At 58.8% G+C, this 21,557-nt stretch overlaps 1 protein-coding gene and 2 long non-coding RNA genes across 4 annotated transcripts in view; 1 reads left to right on the top strand and 2 right to left on the bottom strand.

Moving 5' to 3' along the window:
• Window positions 1–21,557, top strand: part of COPG2 (COPI coat complex subunit gamma 2) — a 188,818-nt gene that overhangs the window by 123,057 nt on the left and 44,204 nt on the right. The gene's annotated exons all lie outside the window — the stretch shown is intronic.
• LOC133246424 (uncharacterized) lies at window positions 13,923–16,565 on the bottom strand. The gene is made up of 2 exons (XR_009736032.1): window positions 15,147–16,565; window positions 13,923–14,011 (listed from the first exon to the last, which is right to left on the bottom strand). It is a non-coding gene; the product is annotated as an uncharacterized LOC133246424 (long non-coding RNA).
• Window positions 19,626–20,915, bottom strand: LOC133246423 (uncharacterized). Its single transcript, XR_009736031.1, has 2 exons — window positions 20,850–20,915; window positions 19,626–19,714 (listed from the first exon to the last, which is right to left on the bottom strand). It is a non-coding gene; the product is annotated as an uncharacterized LOC133246423 (long non-coding RNA).

Genomic DNA, 21,557 nt, shown 5'->3' with positions numbered 1-21,557 from the left:
CGACCCCATCCCCAGCAGATCGGATCCGTAGTACTGAAGAGCCTGGCCGAAAGTTCTACCCCAGCCACGACATTCCAGGCTGCAGCAGCAGCCACTGCTCCCACCCACCGCTAGCCACCCCTTTCTTTTCACGCCTCCCTCCACAAGCCTCAGCCCCCACTGGCTGGCCCTGTAACTCTAAGTCCTTCTGGGTGGCCCGTCTGCCAGAATGCCTCTCTGCCACTCCCTCTTCTCCTTCCCCCTGCTGCTGTCCAGCCTGTGTTCCTTCCCCTGCCCTCTGCTCTCCATCCTCCCCGGGTGCCTCCCATCACCTGGTCTGTCTCTGCCAGGTGACCCTCCTGTCCTGCCACATCAAGACCCCATGTGGACTTCCTTCCTGTCACCTTTCCTCACGTGATCCACTCCTCGCCTTCCCCTCCCTGGCCCAGGGAGAGCATCAGCCTCTCCTCTCCGTGCTCCCTGATGCCTGTCATCACTGCTCTGGGTCATCCCTTCTCCATAGGGGGTGCTCCCTCCTGGGACCTGCTCTCCCAGCTCACACTCCTTCCATCCCCTGCCCTGACCCCTTCTCTCCAGAACCACCCCGTCTCTCATTCAGTCCCTCCGTGGCTCGGGCCACAGTATACCTTTAGACTCCCTTTTCCTGTCTCAATTTCCTTCTCCTTTCTTCCCTCTTGGTCAAGCCATTGCCCACAGTTCTTTACCCCAAGCTGCCGCTTCCTCCTCCTCTTCCTTCCTTCCCTGGCCACCACTGCTTCCATTTCTTCTCCATCAGCTCCCATGCTGCACCCCCTGCAAGCTGTCCTTGACCTCACGTTCCCCCCTAAAATATTCCAGGTCCCCCTGGCCCTCTTTCCCTCTTGGCCACGTTCCATTCACCCCACCTGTGTGCAGATTTCTGTGACCACCACCCCCCACCCCACTCTCCATCCATCCCATCTGCCTTGTTCCCTCTCCTGTCCATCAGCTCTCAGCCTCTCAAACAGGAGACCCTGACCTAACCCCCATCACCCCACCCCTTGCCCTCCCTCTACACCCCTTTGCTGCCCACGTGATCTTTTCAGGCTACAGCTCTGACGCCACACAGGTTCTCACGGTGCCTCCTCTCCCCCAGCTTCTCTGGGTGGAATCTCTCTACTACTTTAGACTCCCACCCTTTGCAGTGCCGCCCCCCTGCCCCATGAGCAGGTGCATGGATCCAGCCATGGTTGTGAGTGTCCCCTCCTTGGCTCCTGCTCCCTCATCCACCATTTCTCGGCACACCTGCTACCCCACACTGCACTCGCCCACGTGTGCCCACTCTGAAGGCCCTAAGAATGCCTGCCAGCGCTCTGTGCAGAGCCTGTCTCGCTGTGCAGCGCCGGCCTGTTTCCTCAGTTCCACGCCTGTCGCTGGGCCCCTTCCGCTGTTTGCTCCTGAGGGCCACAGGTTCCCAGCTCTGGTCCTACTGTCTCCACTCAATACCACAGATTTCTAGTACTCTTACCCCCAAGATCTGCCAACATCCCCACACTGGGCACTGTTCACATGGCCTTCACCTTGTCCACAGTGCCTCCTTTACTGTGTCCAAGCCCCTAGCACCCCCATGAGCTGTTCTCCCCTCTGCTGCCCCTTTCTCTTCCCTTGACGCCCCAGTGAGTTTCAGGGACTGCCAGCTCACAGCTGCGCCCAGACTCCACTGTCCCTTTTCCCACAATGAGTGTGGATGGAGCCTTACCGGGCCCACCTCTGCCTTTTCTTTCTCTCTTATCTTTGAGTCTTCCTGAACCTCTTACCTCTGGCCAGCATGCCACAGAGCCGATGGTCTTTCCTTGACGCCCACTCACTTCTGGACCTGCCCTAATGCTCCCTCCGGTGCCACGTGTAATGCCCTGGCCATCTGCTGTCCTGCTTTGCGCCGAACCCTTGTCCTATTGGCGCCACCATCTTGGAGACAGACCACCTCTCTGGGCTCCTCTCTGGCGGTCCACCGTCCCATCATGATCACCCAGGCGCCCTGCTGGCCGCACCCACACTGCTCTCCATCCTGCATGGGGTCTCTCGTACCCTTGCCCAACTGTGGGAGGCAGAGTATCTGATTTTCCACAACAACTCCTTCAGACTCTTTGCAATCCCTCTCCTGAGGTGGTGGATTCCATGATCCTCTCATAACTTCACATTCCTTAGCTGCAAAGGTCCAGGACCTTCCACTACTCTCGGATCCCCACTCCACCACCACCCTGTCTCAGTTGTCCGAGCAGCTCACCTGACCTCCCACATCCTGGGCCCTGTTTCTAGGTCTATCCTGGTTTTTCCAGGGCTCATACAGCAACACTTGCGCTACTCTCTGTGACCCCTCCAGCTGGCCTCAGTTCTCTCCTCTGCCTGTGCGCCCTTCTCAGTCTCCCATCCGCTGCTCAAGCCAGTTCAGCCGTCTCTGCCTCAGACACATTGTCACACACTGTCCTTCCACATGTCCAGCCTCCAAAGCTCCTATCCTCCCAGCTCCCCCCAGTGTAACCTTTCCTGTTCCATTCAGATCGTTTCACACTCCTCTGACACATTCGAGGGGAAACTTTCCTGAATCTCTGCCTTCATCCCTTCACCACAGTACTGATACCTTTAGCCTCGCCCTGGGCTGCCATCCCTCCCTACCCCAGCCTCCCTCTGCACAGAGCCCTGGGCCTGCTGCCGCCCTCCTCCTCCCCTCCCTCCTAGCAGCCACCTGTCCCCAGACGCTCTCCTACACTGACCTCTCCCACCCACTTCGGCCTTTCCATCAGTGTGGACGTCCCCTCTGGTGCTCTCTGCCCGCGTACATACAACCCCTCTTCCTTTCAGTCTGCACTTGCATGTCTGGGCTTCGTATCTCAAGCATCCTCAGCTCTGGGGCCACCAAGTTGGCAATTCACTCTTGAACCATTAACAGCAATTCCAACACAACACCATCATTCAGGTGCCTTGTCCCCTACATCCATTTGCTCGCTGCCTGCCTGGTCCTGGGTCCTTTTCCTCCAAGTCTGACAGTCTGGACTCTGATGCTCCCTCAGACCCGGGGGCTCATCTGCTCACCCTTCTCCACTGGGACACTGCCTCGAGCAGCCCATCCTGTGCTGGCCTCTTCCCACCTCTCCCACTTCCTCACTCGCCTGACCTGTGCTGTGCTCTTCCTCCTGCAGGGGCTTCCTCATGCCCTTTGCCCACTCCTAGGGGTAGGTTCTCCACACCCACTGTCTCCTAGCTCCCTGCCGTCCCTCTGGGCACAGTGTGTTCCTGGATCCTCTCAACAAGCCTCCTCTCCTCTCCTGGCTCCCGGGCGCCGTCTCCCGCGGTTCCTCACTCTCTGGCCTATCGGACAGAGGTGGACCTCTCCTCCACCACCCTCTCTCAGTTGTCCGAGGTAGCTCACCTGACCTCCCACATCCTGGGCCCGGTTTCTAGATCTCTCCTGGTTTCTCCAGGTCACACACAGCAACACTTCTGCTACTCTCTGTGACCCCTCCAGCCGGCCTGCGTTGTCTCCTCTGCTGTGTGCGCCCTTCTCAGTCTCCCATCCGCTGCTCAAGCCAGTTCAGCCGTCTCTGCCTCAGACACATTGTCACACACTGTCTGTCCACGTGTCCAGCCTCCAAAGCTCCTATCCTCCCAGCTCCCCCCAGTGTAACCTTTCCTATTCCATTCAGATCGTTTCACACTCCTCTGACATTCGAGGGGAACCGTTCCTGACTCTCTGCCTTCATCCCTTCACCACACTCCTGATACCTTTAGCCTCGCCCTGGGCTGCAACCCCTCCCTACCCCAGCCTCCCTCTGCACAGAGCCCTGGGCCTGCTGCCGCCCTCCTCCTCCCCTCCCTCCTAGCAGCCACCTGTCCCCAGACGCTCTCCTACACTGACCTCTCCCACCGACTTCGGCCTTTCCATCAGTGTGGACGTCCCCTCTGGTGCTCTCTGCCCGCGTACATACAACCCCTCTTCCTTTCAGTCTGCACTTGCATGTCTGGGCTTCGTATCTCAAGCATCCTCAGCTCTGGCGCCACCAAGTTGGCAATTCACTCTTGAACCATTAACAGCAATTCCAACACAACACCATCATTCAGGTGCCTTGTCGCCTACATCCATTTGCTCGCTGTCTGCCTGGTCCTGGGTCCTTTTCCTCCAAGTCTGACAGTCTGGACTCTGATGCTCGCTCAGACCCGGGGGCTCATCTGCTCACCCTTCTCCACTGCGCCACTGCCTCGAGCAGCCCATCCTGTGCTGGCCTCTTCCCACCTCTCCCACTTCCTCACTCGCCTGACCTCTGCTGTGCTCTTCCTCCTGCAGGGGCTTCCTCATGCCCTTTGCCCACTCCTAGGGGTAGGTTCTCCGCACCCACTGTCTCCTAGCTCGCTGCCGTCCCTCTGGGCACAGTGTGTTCCGGGATCCTCTCAACAAGCCTCCTCTCCTCTCCTGGCTCCCGGGCGCCGTCTCCCGCAGTTCTTCACTCTCTGGCCTATCGGACAGAGGTGGACCTCTCCTCCACCCCCCTCTCTCAGTTGTCCGAGGTAGCTCACCTGACCTCCCACATCCTGGCCCGGTTTCTAGATCTCTCCTGGTTTCTCCAGGTCACACACAGCAACACTTCTGCTATTCTCTGTGACCCCTCCAGCCGGCCTGCGTTGTCTCCTCTGCTGTGTGCGCCCTTCTCAGTCTCCCATCCGCTGCTCAAGCCAGTTCAGCCGTCTCTGCCTCAGACACATTGTCACACACTGTCTGTCCACATGTCCAGCTTCCAAAGCTCCTATCCTCCCAGCTCCCCCCAGTGTAACCTTTCCTATTCCATTCAGATCGTTTCACAATCCTCTGACACATTCGAGGAGAAACTTTCCTGACTCTCAGCCTTCATCCCTTCACCACACTCCTGATACCTTTAGCCTCGCCCTGAGCTGCCACCCCTCCCTACCCCAGCCTCCCTCTGCACTGAGCCCTGGGCCTGCTGCCGCCCTCCTCCTCCCCTCCCTCCTAGCAGCCACCTGTCCCCAGACGCTCTCCTGCACTGACCTCTCCCACCCACTTCGAGCTTTACATAAGTGTGGACGTCCGCTCTGGTGCTCTCTGCCCGCGTACATACAACCCCTCTTCCTTTCAACCTCCACTTGCATCCTTGGGCTTCATATCTCAAGCATCCTGAGCTCTGGGACCATCAAGTTGGCAATTCACTCTTGAACCATTAACAGCAATTGCAGCACAACACCATCATTCAGGTGCCTTGTCGCCTACATCCATTTGCTCGCTGTCTGCCTGGTCCTGGGTCCTTTTCCTCCAAGTCTGACAGTCTGGACTCTGATGCTCCCTCAGACCCGGGGGCTCATCTGCTCACCCTTCTCCACAGCCCCACTGCCTCTAGCAGCCCATCCTGCGCTGGCCTCTTCCCACTTCTTCACTCGCCTGACCTATGCTGTGCTCTTCCTCCTGCGGGGGCTTCCTCATGCCCTTGGCCCACTCTGGGGGGCAGGTTCTCCACACCCACTCTCTCCTAGCTCCCTGCCGTCCCTCTGGGCCCAGTGTGTTCCCGGATCCTCTCAACAAGCCTCTCCTCCTCTCCTGGCTGCCGGGTCCGTCTCCTGCGGTTACTCACTCTCTGGCCTATCGGACATAGGTGGTCCTCTCCTCCACCACCCTCTCTCAGTTGTCCGAGGTAGCTCACCTTACCTCCCACATCCTGGGCCCGGTTTCTAGGTCTCTCCTGGTTTCTCCAGGGCACACACAGCAACACTTCCGCTACTCTCTGTGACCCCTCCAGCCAGCCTCAGTTGTCTCCTCTGCTGTGTGCGCCCTTCTCAGTCTCCCATCCGCTGCTCAACCCAGTTCAGCCGTCTCTGGCTCAGACACAGTGTCACACACTGTCCGTCCACATGTCCAACCTCCAAAGCTCCTATCCGTCCAGCTCCTCCAAGTGTAACCTTCCTGTTCCATTCACATCCTTTCACACTCCTCTGACATATCCGTGGGGAACCCTTCCTGACTCTCTGCCTTCATCCCTTCGCCACAGTGCTGATACCTTTAGCCTCGCCCTGGGCTGCCACCCCTCCCTACCCCAGCCTCCCTCTGCACAGAGCCCTGGGCCTGCTGCCGCCCTCCTCCTCCCCTCCCTCCTAGCAGCCACCTCTCCCCAGACGCTCTCCTGCACTGACGTCTCCCACCCACTTCGGCCTTTCCATCAGTGTGGACGTCCCCTCTGGTGCTCTCTGCCCGCGTACATACAACCCCTCTTCCTTTCAGTCTGCACTTGCATGTCTGGGCTTCGTATCTCAAGCATCCTCAGCTCTGGGGCCACCAAGTTGGCAATTCACTCTTGAACCATTAACAGCAATTGTAGCACAACACCATCATTCAGGTGCCTTGTCGCCTACATCCATTTGCTCGCTGTCTGCCTGGTCCTGGGTCCTTTTACTCCAAGTCTGACAGTCTGGACTCTGATGCTCCCTCAGACCCGGGGGCTCATCTGCTCACCCTTCTCCACTGCACCACTGCCTCGAGCAGCCCATCCTGTGCTGGCCTCTTCCCGCCTCTCCCACTTCCTCACTCGCCTGACCTGTGCTGTGCTCTTCCTCCTGCAGGGGCTTCCTCATGCCCTTTGCCCACTCCTAGGGGTAGGTTCTCCGCACCCACTGTCTCCTAACTCGCTGCCGTCCCTCTGGGCACAGTGTGTTCCTGGATCCTCACAACAAGCCTCCTCTCCTCTCCTGGCTCCCGGGCGCCGTCTCCCGCGGTTCCTCACTCTCTGGCCTATCGGACAGAGGTGGACCTCTCCTCCACCACCCTCTCTCAGTTGTCCGAGGTAGCTCACCTGACCTCCCACATCCTGGGCCCGGTTTCTAGATCTCTCCTGGTTTCTCCAGGTCACACACAGCAACACTTCTGCTACTCTCTGTGACCCCTCCAGCCGGCCTGCGTTGTCTCCTCTGCTGTGTGCGCCCTTCTCAGTCTCCCATCCGCTGCTCAAGCCAGTTCAGCCATCTCTGCCTCAGACACATTGTCACACACTGTCTGTCCACATGTCCAGCCTCCAAAGCTCCTATCCTCCCAGCTCCCCCCAGTGTAACCTTTCCTATTCCATTCAGATCGTTTCACACTCCTCTGACACATTCGAGGGGAACCTTTCCTGACTCTCTGCCTTCATCCCTTCACCACACTCCTGATACCTTTAGCCTCGCCCTGGGCTGCCACCCCTCCCTACCCCCAGCCTCCCTCTGCACAGAGCCCTGGGCCTGCTGCCGCCCTCCTCCTCCCCTCCCTCCTAGCAGCCACCTGTCCCCAGACGCTCTCCTGCACTGACCTCTCCCACCCACTTCGAGCTTTACATAAGTGTGGACGTCCGCTCTGGTGCTCTCTGCCCGCGTACATACAACCCCTCTTCCTTTCATTCTCCACTTGCATCCTTGGGCTTCGTATCTCAAGCATCCTGAGCTCTGGGACCATCAAGTTGGCAATTCACTCTTGAACCATTAACAGCAATTGCAGCACAACACCATCATTCAGGTGTCTTGTCGCCTACATCCATTTGCTCGCTGTCTGCCTGGTCCTGGGTCCTTTTCCTCCAAGTCTGACAGTCTGGACTCTGATGCTCGCTCAGACCCGGGGACTCATCTGCTCACCCTTCTCCACTGCGCCACTGCCTCGAGCAGCCCATCCTGTGCTGGCCTCTTCCCACCTCTCCCACTTCCTCACTCGCCTGACCTGTGCTGTGCTCTTTGTCCTGCAGGGGCTTCCTCATGCCCTTTGCCCACTCCTAGGGGTAGGTTCTCCGCACCCACTGTCTCCTAGCTCCCTGCCGTCCCTCTGGGCACAGTGTGTTCCTGGATCCTCTCAACAAGCCTCCTCTCCTCTCCTGGCTCCCGGGCGCCGTCTCCCGCGGTTCCTCACTCTCTGGCCTATCGGAAAGAGGTGGACCTCTCCTCCACCACCCTCTCTCAGTTGTCCGAGGTAGCTCACCTGACCTCCCACATCCTGGGCCCGGTTTCTAGATCTCTCCTGGTTTCTCCAGGTCACACACAGCAACACTTCTGCTACTCTCTGTGACCCCTCCAGCCGGCCTGCGTTGTCTCCTCTGCTGTGTGCGCCCTTCTCAGTCTCCCATCCGCTGCTCAACCCAGTTCAGCCGTCTCTGCCTCAGACACATTGTCACACACTGTCTGTCCACATGTCCAGCCTCCAAAGCTCCTATCCTCCCAGCTCCCCCCTGTGTAACCTTTCCGATTCCATTCAGATCGTTTCACGCTCCTCTGACACATTCGAGGCGAACCTTTCCTGACTCTCTGCCTTCATCCCTTCACCACACTCCTGATACCTTTAGCCTCGCCCTGGGCTGCCACCCCTCACTACCCCCAGCCTCCCTCTGCACAGAGCCCTGGGCCTGCTGCCGCCCTCCTCCTCCCCTCCCTCCTAGCAGCCACCTGTCCCCAGACGCTCTCCTGCACTGACCTCTCCCACCCACTTCGAGCTTTACATAAGTGTGGACGTCCGCTCTGGTGCTCTCTGCCCGCGTACATACAACCCCTCTTCCTTTCATTCTCCACTTGCATCCTTGGGCTTCGTATCTCAAGCATCCTGAGCTCTGGGACCATCAAGTTGGCAATTCACTCTTGAACCATTAACAGCAATTGCAGCATAACACCATCATTCAGGTGCCTTGTCGCCTACATCCATTTGCTCGCTGTCTGCCTGGTCCTGGGTCCTTTTCCTCCAAGTCTGACAGTCTGGACTCTGATGCTCCCTCAGACCCGGGGGCTCATCTGCTCACCCTTCTCCACAGCCCCACTGCCTCTAGCAGCCCATCCTGCGCTGGCCTCTTCCCACTTCTTCACTCGCCTGACCTATGCTGTGCTCTTCCTCCTGCGGGGGCTTCCTCATGCCCTTGGCCCACTCTGGGGGGCAGGTTCTCCACACCCACTCTCTCCTAGCTCCCTGCCGTCCCTCTGGGCCCAGTGTGTTCCCGGATCCTCTCAACAAGCCTCTCCTCCTCTCCTGGCTGCCGGGTCCGTCTCCTGCGGTTACTCAGTCTCTGGCCTATCGGACATAGGTGGTCCTCTCCTCCACCACCATCTCTCAGTTGTCCGAGGTAGCTCACCTTGCCTCCCACATCCTGGGCCCGGTTTCTAGGTCTCTCCTGGTTTCTCCAGGGCACACACAGCAACACTTCCGCTACTCTCTGTGACCCCTCCAGCCAGCCTCAGTTGTCTCCTCTGCTGTGTGCGCTCTTCTCAGTCTCCCATCCGCTGCTCAACCCAGTTCAGCCGTCTCGGGCTCAGACACATTGTCACACACTGTCTGTCCACATGTCCAGCCTCCAAAGCTCCTATCCTCCCAGCTCCCCCCAGTGTAACCTTTCCTATTCCATTCAGATCGTTTCACATTCCTCTGACACATTCGAGGGGAACCTTTCCTGACTCTCTGCCTTCATCCCTTCACCACACTCCTGATACCTTTAGCCTCGCCCTGGGCTGCCACCCCTCCCTACCCGCAGCCTCCCTCTGCACAGAGCCCTGGGCCTGCTGCCGCCCTCCTCCTCCCCTCCCTCTTAGCAGCCACCTGTCCCCAGACGCTCTCCTGCACTGACCTCTCCCACACACTTCGGCCTTTCCATCAGTGTGGACGTCCCCTCTGGTGCTCTCTGCCCGCGTACATACAACCCCTCTTCCTTTCAGTCTGCACTTGCATGTCTGGGCTTTGTATCTCAAGCATCCTCAGCTCTGGGGCCACCAAGTTGGCAATTCACTCTTGAACCATTAACAGCAATTCCAACACAACACCATCATTCAGGTGCCTTGTCCCCTACATCCATTTGCTCGCTGTCTGCCTGGTCCTGGGTCCTTTTCCTCCAAGTCTGACAGTCTGGACTCTGATGCTCCCTCAGACCCGGGGGCTCATCTGCTCACCGTTCTCCACTGGGACACTGCCTCGAGCAGCCCATCCTGTGCTGGCCTCTTCCCACCTCTGCCACTTCCTCACTCGCCTGACCTCTGCTGTGCTCTTCCTCCTGCAGGGGCTTCCTCATGCCCTTTGCCCACTCCTAGGGGTAGGTTCTCCGCACCCACTGTCTCCTAGCTCCCTGCCGTCCCTCTGGGCACAGTGTGTTCCTGGATCCTCTCAACAAGCCTCCTCTCCTCTCCTGGCTCCCGGGCGCCGTCTCCCGCGGTTCCTCACTCTCTGGCCTATCGGACAGAGGTGGACCTCTCCTCCACCACCCTCTCTCAGTTGTCCGAGGTAGCTCACCTGACCTCCCACATCCTGGGCCCGGTTTCTAGATCTCTCCTGGTTTCTCCAGGTCACACACAGCAACACTTCTGCTACTCTCTGTGACCCCTCCAGCTGGCCTGCGTTGTCTCCTCTGCTGTGTGCGCCCTTCTCAGTCTCCCATCCGCTGCTCAAGCCAGTTCAGCCGTCTCTGCCTCAGACACATTGTCACACACTGTCTGTCCACATGTCCAGCCTCCAAAGCTCCTATCCTCCCAGCTCCCCCCAGTGTAACCTTTCCTATTCCATTCAGATCGTTTCACACTCCTCTGACACTTTCGAGGGGAACCTTTCCTGACTCTCTGCCTTCATCCCTTCACCACACTCCTGATACCTTTAGCCTCGCCCTGGGCTGCCACCCCTCCCTACCCCCAGCCTCCCTCTGCACAGAGCCCTGGGCCTGCTGCCGCCCTCCTCCTCCCCTCCCTCCTAGCAGCCACCTGTCCCCAGACGCTCTCCTGCACTGACCTCTCCCACCCACTTCGAGCTTTACATAAGTGTGGACGTCCGCTCTGGTGCTCTCTGCCCGCGTACATACAACCCCTCTTCCTTTCATTCTCCACTTGCATCCTTGGGCTTCGTATCTCAAGCATCCTGAGCTCTGGGACCATCAAGTTGGCAATTCACTCTTGAACCATTAACAGCAATTGCAGCATAACACCATCATTCAGGTGCCTTGTCGCCTACATCCATTTGCTCGCTGTCTGCCTGGTCCTGGGTCCTTTTCCTCCAAGTCTGACAGTCTGGACTCTGATGCTCCCTCAGACCCGGGGGCTCATCTGCTCACCCTTCTCCACAGCCCCACTGCCTCGAGCAGCCCATCCTGTGCTGGCCTCTTCCCACCTCTCCCACTTCCTCACTCGCCTGACCTGTGCTGTGCTCTTTGTCCTGCAGGGGCTTCCTCATGCCCTTTGCCCACTCCTAGGGGTAGGTTCTCCGCACCCACTGTCTCCTAGCTCCCTGCCGTCCCTCTGGGCACAGTGTGTTCCTGGATCCTCTCAACAAGCCTCCTCTCCTCTCCTGGCTCCCGGGCGCCGTCTCCCGCGGTTCCTCACTCTCTGGCCTATCGGAAAGAGGTGGACCTCTCCTCCACCACCCTCTCTCAGTTGTCCGAGGTAGCTCACCTGACCTCCCACATCCTGGGCCCGGTTTCTAGATCTCTCCTGGTTTCTCCAGGTCACACACAGCAACACTTCTGCTACTCTCTGTGACCCCTCCAGCCGGCCTGCGTTGTCTCCTCTGCTGTGTGCGCCCTTCTCAGTCTCCCATCCGCTGCTCAACCCAGTACAGCCGTCTCTGCCTCAGACACATTGTCACACACTGTCTGTCCACATGTCCAGCCTCCAAAGCTCCTATCCTCCCAGCTCCCCCCTGTGTAACCTTTCCGATTCCATTCAGATCGTTTCACGCTCCTCTGACACATTCGAGGCGAACCTTTCCTGACTCTCTGCCTTCATCCCTTCACCACACTCCTGATACCTTTAGCCTCGCCCTGGGCTGCCACCCCTCACTACCCCCAGCCTCCCTCTGCACTGAGCCCTGGGCCTGCTGCCGCCCTCCTCCTCCCCTCCCTCCTAGCAGCCACCTGTCCCCAGACGCTCTCCTGCACTGACCTCTCCCACCCACTTCGAGCTTTACATAAGTGTGGACGTCCGCTCTGGTGCTCTCTGCCCGCGTACATACAACCCCTCTTCCTTTCATTCTCCACTTGCATCCTTGGGCTTCGTATCTCAAGCATCCTGAGCTCTGGGACCATCAAGTTGGCAATTCACTCTTGAACCATTAACAGCAATTGCAGCATAACACCATCATTCAGGTGCCTTGTCGCCTACATCCATTTGCTCGCTGTCTGCCTGGTCCTGGGTCCTTTTCCTCCAAGTCTGACAGTCTGGACTCTGATGCTCCCTCAGACCCGGGGGCTCATCTGCTCACCCTTCTCCACAGCCCCACTGCCTCTAGCAGCCCATCCTGCGCTGGCCTCTTCCCACTTCTTCACTCGCCTGACCTATGCTGTGCTCTTCCTCCTGCGGGGGCTTCCTCATGCCCTTGGCCCACTCTGGGGGGCAGGTTCTCCACACCCACTCTCTCCTAGCTCCCTGCCGTCCCTCTGGGCCCAGTGTGTTCCCGGATCCTCTCAACAAGCCTCTCCTCCTCTCCTGGCTGCCGGGTCCGTCTCCTGCGGTTACTCAGTCTCTGGCCTATCGGACATAGATGGTCCTCTCCTCCACCACCATCTCTCAGTTGTCCGAGGTAGCTCACCTTGCCTCCCACATCCTGGGCCCGGTTTCTAGGTCTCTCCTGGTTTCTCCAGGGCACACACAGCAACACTTCCGCTACTCTCTGTGACCCCTCCAGCCAGCCTCAGTTGTCTCCTCTGCTGTGTGCGCTCTTCTCAGTCTCCCATCCGCTGCTCAACCCAGTTCAGCCGTCTCGGGCTCAGACACATTGTCACACACTGTCTGTCCACATGTCCAGCCTCCAAAGCTCCTATCCTCCCAGCTCCCCCCAGTGTAACCTTTCCTATTCCATTCAGATCGTTTCACACTCCTCTGACACATTCGAGGGGAACCTTTCCTGACTCTCTGCCTTCATCCCTTCACCACACTCCTGATACCTTTAGCCTCGCCCTGGGCTGCCACCCCTCCCTACCCGCAGCCTCCCTCTGCACAGAGCCCTGGGCCTGCTGCCGCCCTCCTCCTCCCCTCCCTCTTAGCAGCCACCTGTCCCCAGACGCTCTCCTGCACTGACCTCTCCCACACACTTCGGCCTTTCCATCAGTGTGGACGTCCCCTCTGGTGCTCTCTGCCCGCGTACATACAACCCCTCTTCCTTTCAGTCTGCACTTGCATGTCTGGGCTTCGTATCTCAAGCATCCTCAGCTCTGGGGCCACCAAGTTGGCAATTCACTCTTGAACCATTAACAGCAATTCCAACACAACACCATCATTCAGGTGCCTTGTCCCCTACATCCATTTGCTCGCTGTCTGCCTGGTCCTGGGTCCTTTTCCTCCAAGTCTGACAGTCTGGACTCTGATGCTCCCTCAGACCCGGGGGCTCATCTGCTCACCCTTCTCCACTGGGACACTGCCTCGAGCAGCCCATCCTGTGCTGGCCTCTTCCCACCTCTCCCACTTCCTCACTCGCCTGACCTCTGCTGTGCTCTTCCTCCTGCAGGGGCTTCCTCATGCCCTTTGCCCACTCCTAGGGGTAGGTTCTCCGCACCCACTCTCTCCTAGCTCCCTGCCGTCCCTCTGGGCACAGTGTGTTCCTGGATCCTCTCAACAAGCCTCCTCTCCTCTCCTGGCTCCCGGGCGCCGTCTCCCGCGGTTCCTCACTCTCTGGCCTATCGGACAGAGGTGGACCTCTCCTCCACCACCCTCTCTCAGTTGTCCGAGGTAGCTCACCTGACCTCCCACATCCTGGGCCCGGTTTCTAGATCTCTCCTGGTTTCTCCAGGTCACACACAGCAACACTTCTGCTACTCTCTGTGACCCTTCCAGCTGGCCTGCGTTGTCTCCTCTGCTGTGTGCGCCCTTCTCAGTCTCCCATCCGCTGCTCAAGCCAGTTCAGCCGTCTCTGCCTCAGACACATTGTCACACACTGTCTGTCCACATGTCCAGCCTCCAAAGCTCCTATCCTCCCAGCTCCCCCCAGTGTAACCTCTCCTATTCCATTCAGATCGTTTCACACTCCTCTGACACATTCGAGGGGAACCTTTCCTGACTCTCTGCCTTCATCCCTTCACCACACTCCTGATACCTTTAGCCTCGCCCTGGGCTGCCACCCCTCCCTACCCCCAGCCTCCCTCTGCACTGAGCCCTGGGCCTGCTGCCGCCCTCCTCCTCCCCTCCCTCCTAGCAGCCACCTGTCCCCAGACGCTCTCCTGCACTGACCTCTCCCACCCACTTCGAGCTTTACATAAGTGTGGACGTCCGCTCTGGTGCTCTCTGCCCGCGTACATACAACCCCTCTTCCTTTCAACCTCCACTTGCATCCTTGGGCTTCATATCTCAAGCATCCTGAGCTCTGGGACCATCAAGTTGGCAATTCACTCTTGAACCATTAACAGCAATTGCAGCACAACACCATCATTCAGGTGCCTTGTCGCCTACATCCATTTGCTCGCTGTCTGCCTGGTCCTGGGTCCTTTTCCTCCAAGTCTGACAGTCTGGACTCTGATGCTCCCTCAGACCCGGGGGCTCATCTGCTCACCCTTCTCCACAGCCCCACTGCCTCTAGCAGCCCATCCTGCGCTGGCCTCTTCCCACTTCTTCACTCGCCTGACCTATGCTGTGCTCTTCCTCCTGCGGGGGCTTCCTCATGCCCTTGGCCCACTCTGGGGGGCAGGTTCTCCACACCCACTCTCTCCTAGCTCCCTGCCGTCCCTCTGGGCCCAGTGTGTTCCCGGATCCTCTCAACAAGCCTCTCCTCCTCTCCTGGCTGCCGGGTCCGTCTCCTGCGGTTACTCACTCTCTGGCCTATCGGACATAGGTGGTCCTCTCCTCCACCACCCTCTCTCAGTTGTCCGAGGTAGCTCACCTTACCTCCCACATCCTGGGCCCGGTTTCTAGGTCTCTCCTGGTTTCTCCAGAGCACACACAGCAACACTTCCGCTACTCTCTGTGACCCCTCCAGCCAGCCTCAGTTGTCTCCTCTGCTGTGTGCGCCCTTCTCAGTCTCCCATCCGCTGCTCAACCCAGTTCAGCCGTCTCTGGCTCAGACACAGTGTCACACACTGTCCGTCCACATGTCCAACCTCCAAAGCTCCTATCCGTCCAGCTCCTCCAAGTGTAACCTTTCCTGTTCCATTCAGATCGTTTCACACTCCTCTGACACATCCGTGGGGAACCCTTCCTGACTCTCTGCCTTCATCCCTTCGCCACAGTGCTGATACCTTTAGCCTCGCCCTGGGCTGCCACCCCTCCCTACCCCAGCCTCCCTCTGCACAGAGCCCTGGGCCTGCTGCCGCCCTCCTCCTCCCCTCCCTCCTAGCAGCCACCTCTCCCCAGACGCTCTCCTGCACTGACGTCTCCCACCCACTTCGGCCTTTCCATCAGTGTGGACGTCCCCTCTGGTGCTCTCTGCCCGTGTACATACAACCCCTCTTCCTTTCAGTCTGCACTTGCATGTCTGGGCTTCGTATCTCAAGCATCCTCAGCTCTGGGGCCACCAAGTTGGCAATTCACTCTTGAACCATTAACAGCAATTGTAGCACAACACCATCATTCAGGTGCCTTGTCGCCTACATCCATTTGCTCGCTGTCTGCCTGGTCCTGGGTCCTTTTCCTCCAAGTCTGACAGTCTGGACTCTGATGCTCCCTCAGACCCGGGGGCTCATCTGCTCACCCTTCTCCACTGCACCACTGCCTCGAGCAGCCCATCCTGTGCTGGCCTCTTCCCACCTCTCCCACTTCCTCACTCGCCTGACCTCTGCTGTGCTCTTCCTCCTGCAGGGGCTTCCTCATGCCCTTTGCCCACTCCTAGGGGTAGGTTCTCCGCACCCACTGTCTCCTAGCTCCCTGCCGTCCCTCTGGGCACAGTGTGTTCCTGGACCCTCTCAACAAGCCTCCTCTCCTCTCCTGGCTCCCGGGCGCCGTCTCCCGCGGTTCCTCACTCTCTGGCCTATCGGACAGAGGTGGACCTCTCCTCCACCACCCTCTCTCAGTTGTCCGAGGTAGCTCACCTGACCTCCCACATCCTGGGCCCGGTTTCTAGATCTCTCCTGGTTTCTCCAGGTCACACACAGCAACACTTCTGCTACTCTCTGTGACCCCTCCAACTGGCCTGCGTTGTCTCCTCTGCTGTGTGCGCCCTTCTCAGTCTCCCATCCGCTGCTCAAGCCAGTTCAGCCGTCTCTGCCTCAGACACATTGTCACACACTGTCTGTCCACATGTCCAGCCTCCAAAGCTCCTATCCTCCCAGCTCCCCCCAGTGTAACCTTTCCTATTCCATTCAGATCGTTTCACACTCCTCTGACACATTCGAGGGGAACCTTTCCTGACTCTCTGCCTTCATCCCTTCACCACACTCCTGATACCTTTAGCCTCGCCCTGGGCTGCCACCCCTCCCTACCCCCAGCCTCCCTCTGCACAGAGCCCTGGGCCTGCTGCCGCCCTCCTCCTCCCCTCCCTCCTAGCAGCCACCTGTCCCCAGACGCTCTCCTGCACTGACCTCTCCCACCCACTTCGAGCTTTACATAAGTGTGGACGTCCGCTCTGGTGCTCTCTGCCCGCGTACATACAACCCCTCTTCCTTTCATTCTCCACTTGCATCCTTGGGCTTCGTATCTCAAGCATCCTGAGCTCTGGGACCACCCAGTAGGCAATTCACTCTTGAACCATTAACAGCAATTGCAGCACAACACCATCATTCAGGTGTCTTGTCGCCTACATCCATTTGCTCGCTGTCTGCCTGGTCCTGGGTCCTTTTCCTCCAAGTCTGACAGTCTGGACTCTGATGCTCGCTCAGACCCGGGGACTCATCTGCTCACCCTTCTCCACTGCGCCACTGCCTCGAGCAGCCCATCCTGTGCTGGCCTCTTCCCACCTCTCCCACTTCCTCACTCGCCTGACCTGTGCTGTGCTCTTTGTCCTGCAGGGGCTTCCTCATGCCCTTTGCCCACTCCTAGGGGTAGGTTCTCCGCACCCACTGTCTCCTAGCTCCCTGCCGTCCCTCTGGGCACAGTGTGTTCCTGGATCCTCTCAACAAGCCTCCTCTCCTCTCCTGGCTCCCGGGCGCCGTCTCCCGCGGTTCCTCACTCTCTGGCCTATCGGAAAGAGGTGGACCTCTCCTCCACCACCCTCTCTCAGTTGTCCGAGGTAGCTCACCTGACCTCCCACATCCTGGGCCCGGTTTCTAGATCTCTCCTGGTTTCTCCAGGTCACACACAGCAACACTTCTGCTACTCTCTGTGACCCCTCCAGCCGGCCTGCGTTGTCTCCTCTGCTGTGTGCGCCCTTCTCAGTCTCCCATCCGCTGCTCAACCCAGTTCTGCCGTCTCTGCCTCAGACACATTGTCACACACTGTCTGTCCACATGTCCAGCCTCCAAAGCTCCTATCCTCCCAGCTCCCCCTGTGTAACCTTTCCGATTCCATTCAGATCGTTTCACGCTCCTCTGACACATTCGAGGCGAACCTTTCCTGACTCTCTGCCTTCATCCCTTCACCACACTCCTGATACCTTTAGCCTCGCCCTGGGCTGCCACCCCTCACTACCCCCAGCCTCCCTCTGCACTGAGCCCTGGGCCTGCTGCCGCCCTCCTCCTCCCCTCCCTCCTAGCAGCCACCTGTCCCCAGACGCTCTCCTGCACTGACCTCTCCCACCCACTTCGAGCTTTACATAAGTGTGGACGTCCGCTCTGGTGCTCTCTGCCCGCGTACATACAACCCCTCTTCCTTTCATTCTCCACTTGCATCCTTGGGCTTCGTATCTCAAGCATCCTGAGCTCTGGGACCATCAAGTTGGCAATTCACTCTTGAACCATTAACAGCAATTGCAGCATAACACCATCATTCAGGTGCCTTGTCGCCTACATCCATTTGCTCGCTGTCTGCCTGGTCCTGGGTCCTTTTCCTCCAAGTCTGACAGTCTGGACTCTGATGCTCCCTCAGACCCGGGGGCTCATCTGCTCACCCTTCTCCACAGCCCCACTGCCTCTAGCAGCCCATCCTGCGCTGGCCTCTTCCCACTTCTTCACTCGCCTGACCTATGCTGTGCTCTTCCTCCTGCGGGGGCTTCCTCATGCCCTTGGCCCACTCTGGGGGGCAGGTTCTCCACACCCACTCTCTCCTAGCTCCCTGCCGTCCCTCTGGGCCCAGTGTGTTCCCGGATCCTCTCAACAAGCCTCTCCTCCTCTCCTGGCTGCCGGGTCCGTCTCCTGCGGTTACTCAGTATCTGGCCTATCGGACATAGGTGGTCCTCTCCTCCACCACCATCTCTCAGTTGTCCGAGGTAGCTCACCTTGCCTCCCACATCCTGGGCCCGGTTTCTAGGTCTCTCCTGGTTTCTCCAGGGCACACACAGCAACACTTCCGCTACTCTCTGTGACCCCTCCAGCCAGCCTCAGTTGTCTCCTCTGCTGTGTGCGCTCTTCTCAGTCTCCCATCCGCTGCTCAACCCAGTTCAGCCGTCTCGGGCTCAGACACATTGTCACACACTGTCTGTCCACATGTCCAGCCTCCAAAGCTCCTATCCTCCCAGCTCCCCCCAGTGTAACCTTTCCTATTCCATTCAGATCGTTTCACACTCCTCTGACACATTCGAGGGGAACCTTTCCTGACTCTCTGCCTTCATCCCTTCACCACACTCCTGATACCTTTAGCCTCGCCCTGGGCTGCCACCCCTCCCTACCCGCAGCCTCCCTCTGCACAGAGCCCTGGGCCTGCTGCCGCCCTCCTCCTCCCCTCCCTCTTAGCAGCCACCTGTCCCCAGACGCTCTCCTGCACTGACCTCTCCCACACACTTCGGCCTTTCCATCAGTGTGGACGTCCCCTCTGGTGCTCTCTGCCCGCGTACATACAACCCCTCTTCCTTTCAGTCTGCACTTGCATGTCTGGGCTTCGTATCTCAAGCATCCTCAGCTCTGGGGCCACCAAGTTGGCAATTCACTCTTGAACCATTAACAGCAATTCCAACACAACACCATCATTCAGGTGCCTTGTGCCCTACATCCATTTGCTCGCTGTCTGCCTGGTCCTGGGTCCTTTTCCTCCAAGTCTGACAGTCTGGACTCTGATGCTCGCTCAGACCCGGGGGCTCATCTGCTCACCCTTCTCCACTGGGACACTGCCTCGAGCAGCCCATCCTGTGCTGGCCTCTTCCCACCTCTCCCACTTCCTCACTCGCCTGACCTCTGCTGTGCTCTTCCTCCTGCAGGGTCTTCCTCATGCCCTTTGCCCACTCCTAGGGGTAGGTTCTCCGCACCCACTCTCTCCTAGCTCCCTGCCGTCCCTCTGGGCACAGTGTGTTCCTGGATCCTCTCAACAAGCCTCCTCTCCTCTCCTGGCTCCCGGGCGCCGTCTCCCGCGGTTCCTCACTCTCTGGCCTATCGGACAGAGGTGGACCTCTCCTCCACCACCCTCTCTCAGTTGTCCGAGGTAGCTCACCTGACCTCCCACATCCTGGGCCCGGTTTCTAGATCTCTCCTGGTTTCTCCAGGTCACACACAGCAACACTTCTGCTACTCTCTGTGACCCTTCCAGCTGGCCTGCGTTGTCTCCTCTGCTGTGTGCGCCCTTCTCAGTCTCCCATCCGCTGCTCAAGCCAGTTCAGCCGTCTCTGCCTCAGACACATTGTCACACACTGTCTGTCCACATGTCCAGCCTCCAAAGCTCCTATCCTCCCAGCTCCCCCCAGTGTAACCTCTCCTATTCCATTCAGATCGTTTCACACTCCTCTGACACATTCGAGGGGAACCTTTCCTGACTCTCTGCCTTCATCCCTTCACCACACTCCTGATACCTTTAGCCTCGCCCTGGGCTGCCACCCCTCCCTACCCCCAGCCTCCCTCTGCACTGAGCCCTGGGCCTGCTGCCGCCCTCCTCCTCCCCTCCCTCCTAGCAGCCACCTGTCCCCAGACGCTCTCCTGCACTGACCTCTCCCACCCACTTCGAGCTTTACATAAGTGTGGACGTCCGCTCTGGTGCTCTCTGCCCGCGTACATACAACCCCTCTTCCTTTCAACCTCCACTTGCATCCTTGGGCTTCATATCTCAAGCATCCTGAGCTCTGGGACCATCAAGTTGGCAATTCACTCTTGAACCATTAACAGCAATTGCAGCACAACACCATCATTCAGGTGCCTTGTCGCCTACATCCATTTGCTCGCTGTCTGCCTGGTCCTGGGTCCTTTTCCTCCAAGTCTGACAGTCTGGACTCTGATGCTCCCTCAGACCCGGGGGCTCATCTGCTCACCCTTCTCCACAGCCCCACTGCCTCTAGCAGCCCATCCTGCGCTGGCCTCTTCCCACTTCTTCACTCGCCTGACCTATGCTGTGCTCTTCCTCCTGCGGGGGCTTCCTCATGCCCTTGGCCCACTCTGGGGGGCAGGTTCTCCACACCCACTCTCTCCTAGCTCCCTGCCGTCCCTCTGGGCCCAGTGTGTTCCCGGATCCTCTCAACAAGCCTCTCCTCCTCTCCTGGCTGCCGGGTCCCTCTCCTGCCGTTACTCACTCTCTGGCCTATCGGACATAGGTGGTCCTCTCCTCCACCACCCTCTCTCAGTTGTCCGAGGTAGCTCACCTTACCTCCCACATCCTGGGCCCGGTTTCTAGGTCTCTCCTGGTTTCTCCAGGGCACACACAGCAACACTTCCGCTACTCTCTGTGACCCCTCCAGCCAGCCTCAGTTGTCTCCTCTGCTGTGTGCGCCCTTCTCAGTCTCCCATCCGCTGCTCAACCCAGTTCAGCCGTCTCTGGCTCAGACACAGTGTCACACACTGTCCGTCCACATGTCCAACCTCCAAAGCTCCTATCCGTCCAGCTCCTCCAAGTGTAACCTTTCCTGTTCCATTCAGATCGTTTCACACTCCTCTGACACATCCGTGGGGAACCCTTCCTGACTCTCTGCCTTCATCCCTTCGCCACAGTGCTGATACCTTTAGCCTCGCCCTGGGCTGCCACCCCTCCCTACCCCAGCCTCCCTCTGCACAGAGCCCTGGGCCTGCTGCCGCCCTCCTCCTCCCCTCCCTCCTAGCAGCCACCTCTCCCCAGACGCTCTCCTGCACTGACGTCTCCCACCCACTTCGGCCTTTCCATCAGTGTGGACGTCCCCTCTGGTGCTCTCTGCCCGTGTACATACAACCCCTCTTCCTTTCAGTCTGCACTTGCATGTCTGGGCTTCGTATCTCAAGCATCCTCAGCTCTGGGGCCACCAAGTTGGCAATTCACTCTTGAACCATTAACAGCAATTGTAGCACAACACCATCATTCAGGTGCCTTGTCGCCTACATCCATTTGCTCGCTGTCTGCCTGGTCCTGGGTCCTTTTCCTCCAAGTCTGACAGTCTGGACTCTGATGCTCCCTCAGACCCGGGGGCTCATCTGCTCACCCTTCTCCACTGCACCACTGCCTCGAGCAGCCCATCCTGTGCTGGCCTCTTCCCACCTCTCCCACTTCCTCACTCGCCTGACCTCTGCTGTGCTCTTCCTCCTGCAGGGGCTTCCTCATGCCCTTTGCCCACTCCTAGGGGTAGGTTCTCCGCACCCACTGTCTCCTAGCTCCCTGCCGTCCCTCTGGGCACAGTGTGTTCCTGGACCCTCTCAACAAGCCTCCTCTCCTCTCCTGGCTCCCGGGCGCCGTCTCCC

Source organism: Bos javanicus, chromosome 4 (assembly GCF_032452875.1).
Source record: "Bos javanicus breed banteng chromosome 4, ARS-OSU_banteng_1.0, whole genome shotgun sequence".
Taxonomy (NCBI): Eukaryota; Metazoa; Chordata; class Mammalia; order Artiodactyla; family Bovidae; genus Bos; species Bos javanicus.
The sequence above is the reverse complement of the archived record's forward strand: the minus strand, read 5'-3'. Positions and strand labels throughout refer to the sequence as shown.